Genomic DNA, 4,099 nt, shown 5'->3' with positions numbered 1-4,099 from the left:
GTCCCCCAGTCTTTATTTGGGAGCTGGCTTCTGGCCCAAGGAAAATTCCAGCTACAGTTATGAGCAGATGTGGCAGGCATAACATAAAGCATTTACACAAAGGTTTTATACGGCGTGAGAGTTAGAAATATTTTAATTCCTTCTCAAACGTTTATAGTATTTGATAGAAAATGCTAAAATTAGTGTTTCTTATACCTCTACTGAAGTGAAGCCAGGAGTTTTGCTCATAAAATAACAAACAAACAAACAAAAAAGCATTGGGATAAGCCTTTATCAAGCAGTGTTGAAGTGTATTGAGGGAATGCTTTAATATGAATTTCAACACTGGAATGAATAAAGAGAATAAGTATTTAGAGAAAAGATTGGACTCAACTTTGGATATTAATGTCTCAAGAGAGCTAATTTAATTTTTTCGTGAGAGCCACATGGATTATTTTAGTGACTCCTGAAGGACATTTCAAAGAGTCATTAACGGAACTTTATATGAGATAATAGGGTGGTTACCAGGAGTTGAGTATGATTATCGCTGCTAAATCATGCTAACAGGTAGCTCAGAAGAATTGAGGCTGGAGTTAAAATGTTCTTGGGGTAAATAATCTTATAGTCTCATTTGTGAGATTACCAGAAAATATCTTGAAAAGAAAACGACCACACTGGAAGATTACATATCCTCAGATCTTAAGCATTGTTTAATGCTATGTTAACATTGCTATCTAACAGTATCTGTTTATATAAAAAGTCATGCTTGGAAGGAAATACCTGTGTTTAGTATGACTTGACTCTCAGCTGGTGAGAGAAAAAAAGAAGATTTCAAAGAGTCCCTTACCATTCCCATGTCCCAAATTTTCTCAGAATTTCTATTTTTCTTAACTTAACCTGGGGCTCTTTTCTGAATTCAAACTACATATTCTAGTTTCACCTGAGTGACAAAGATTAGTGGAACTCACCAGGGTGTTGAGGGTAATAGAACTGAGTTTTGTTTGTCCACTGACAGCTCAAAATAACTACTCAGACTTCATTTTGTTTGTACCTTGCTTGATACCATAATTAACACAACTTTATTTATTTTTTCCTATGCTTTTTCTAAATATTCAATTTAGGTTTTAAGAGATAATATAAGTTTACCAAATTTGCTATGTGATCTTGTTTTTCATAGGATCCCGAATAACTAAATTTTATCATTGTATTTCAATAGTCTACAGACATTACTAGTAAAAATGAAAATTTACTTTTTAAGTGTACTGGTATGCCTAGAAATCTTTTTTTTTTAATTTTATGGATACTCGAGAAGATTTAATTTTAGATGTGGCTAAAAATAATTTCATTTTTTTTTAGCTTATTTTTTTTATATTTGTGTTTTAATTTTACACATCAGCCATGGGTTCCCCTGTCCTCCCCACTCCTGCCCCCACCCCCACCTTCCCCCCAGCCTCTCCCCTCCATTCCCATGTCCTCCAGGGCCAAGACTCCCCTGGGGATTCATTTAAACTTGATGGATTCAGTACAGGCAGGTCCAGTCTCCTCTTTCTAGGCTGAGCAAAGTGTCCCTGTGTAAGCCCAAAGTTCCAAACAGCCAGCTCATGCACTAAGGACAGAGCCTGGTCCCACAGCCTGGATGCCTCCCAAACAGTTCAAACTATTCATCTTTCTGCTGCATACAAGAAACACACCTCAAATTCAAAGATAGACACCTCCTAAGAATAAAAGGCTGGGAAAAGACTTTCCAATCAAATGGTCTTAAGAAGGAAGCTGGTGTAGCCATCCTAATATCCAGCAAAATAGACTTCAAACTAAAATCAATCAAAAGAGATGATGAAGGACATTACATACTCATCGCAGGAAAGATCCACCAAGATGAAGTCTCAGTTCTGAACATTTATGCCCCAAACACAAGGGCACCCACATATGTAAAAGAATCATTTCTACCTCAAGTAGTTTTTTTCCTCATTTGTCTTTTCAGGTCAGGCATTTTATTTTTCTCAGATAAACTTTGATCGTTTTCCTACTTTATAAAACTGTATTACTTGTTAGTCTCTTTTAATGGGAGTTCCATTTCTGCCTTGTACCAGGAAAGCAATTTCTACAACTCTTCATACCAAACAAGAAACACTTTGTTTGACTTTTGAAATGTCATTTTCATTTCTTAGAGACTCACATTAAACTTTTGTTGACTTTCAATATAAAACACAGTCTTTGAAGGATTTTTCTTATTCTTATTCTCCTTTTTTCTTAGACTTCATCTTCATAGTTTCAATTCATTTCATATGATAATGAAGAGTTATGTTTAAGTCCTATGAACACAGGAGAGATGACAGAGAGGTCTGTAATGTTTTTAAGTGTTTTACTGACACAAATAAAAAGAATTTCTATCATTTTTATCTTTATTCTTTTTGTCCTGGATCTTATTCTATAGACTAGGCTGGCCTCAAACTGACAGAGATCCATCTGGTTCTGCCTCCTGAGTACTGGGACTAAAGGCATGCACCACTACCACCCAGCATCTTTATTCTTAATTAGCTGTGGAAAAAGATAATTATCAATACAGGCTCATAGATTTTTCTTATGTCTAAATTATTTATGAGATTTTATTTAGACATCATGAAAGGAATACAGTATTTTTGGTTTGTTTTTGTGCATATAATCTAGGATGTTTTAATTGAAAAGGGACAGGAAAAAAAATTTTTGTCTGCAGAATGTTTTCTCCTCAAATGCACCTACGTTTTGACATGTCAACATTTGAGCTGTGACAGGTGTCCAGAATTTCAAGTCCATGTGTCCATTGTCACAAAAGGCGGTGATGACAGTATAAAAAGAGAAGACAAACAAAAGTGGATTTATACAACAGTCCTGCCAGCACTAGGGATCATATGCTATTGACTAACCAGCAGTCATTATGCGAAGAAAATTTTGACATTTGTCGTATGAGCCTAATGCCATAGACTGAATTATATATATATTTGATCTTTGTGGTTTTTTTTTTTACAAAGTCCGGGATTATCGGATTACATTAAAGTTGTTTCTGACCAATCACCTCCCAGGAAAACAAATTTCTTGAACAAGATTATAAATAAGTGCATTTTATCTTTTGATAATTTAAGGAAAATTAATAGGCAGAAATAGAGAACTACAAAATGATTCAGTCTTGGACATATTTTTTTTTGCTATAAAGCTATGGAAATTAGCTTTACTGATGTCTTTTGCCATGTGCAGCATATGACTTCTTTTTACATTGGTGAATTTATCTTCAAAATATAGTAAATCAAAGACAATCTTGAAGAAATGTTTTATATATCAGAATAACACACACACACATATATGATACAAAATATTGCTAATATTACTTGTATTGTAAAAGGAATGCCAATTAATTATATCTGTATTCCCTAAAATAGATTGTGTTTTGGGTCTTTGTGAGAGTAAAAAGGTTATCTGACAATTACAAAGGTAGTACTCAATTCAGCAGCACACATACTAAAATTGGAAAATTGGAATGATACAGACAACATTAGCATAACCCCTGAACAAGGATGACATGAGGAAGTTGATATTATTCCTCAAGACCAAGCTATGCCACTTGGGCATATATGCAAAGGATAGTTGATACCAGAAGAACGACTTGCTGAAGGTGGACTGGGGACTGATGGGGATGGAAGAGGAGATTATATTGAGAGGGATGGAGAGAGAGAGAGAGAGAGAGAGAGAGAGAGAGAGAGAGAGAGAGAGAGATCTGGAATGGGGGGCATTTATGGGGTAGTGTAGAAATCTAGTTCAGTTGAAACTCTCTGGAATCCCTAGTGAGGACTCCTAGTAATGAAGAATATGAAGTCTGAACTGACTATCCTTATTTTGAGTTGTTGGCTGAGGAGTTGCCATGGAAATCTCCAAACAACCCAGGATGATGCTAAGACAGAAGGTTGCTCTCCAAAATCTGGCAGTGGGGCCCCATTGTGAAGAATAACTTCCACTCAGCTCAATGAACTGTAAAGAACTCAAGTGGGTGTGCTTTTGGAACTTTCACCCTACATTCCATTCTCTTTGGCACAGGGAGATGATCTTCAGGCTACAGAAAGAGAAACCTAGATGACAACCGAGCCACAAA

At 35.8% G+C, this 4,099-nt stretch overlaps 1 non-coding gene across 1 annotated transcript; it reads left to right on the top strand.

Moving 5' to 3' along the window:
- The first annotated feature begins 3,445 nt into the window (after positions 1–3,445).
- On the top strand, positions 3,446–3,552 carry LOC118592617. The gene has a single exon (XR_004946091.1). It is a non-coding gene; the product is annotated as a U6 spliceosomal RNA (small nuclear RNA).
- Positions 3,553–4,099: the final 547 nt, after the last annotated feature.

The sequence above is a fragment of the Onychomys torridus genome, chromosome 10, assembly GCF_903995425.1.
Source record: "Onychomys torridus chromosome 10, mOncTor1.1, whole genome shotgun sequence".
In the NCBI taxonomy this organism is placed as follows: domain Eukaryota; kingdom Metazoa; phylum Chordata; class Mammalia; order Rodentia; family Cricetidae; genus Onychomys; species Onychomys torridus.
This window is presented reverse-complemented; position numbering and strand designations above follow the sequence as displayed.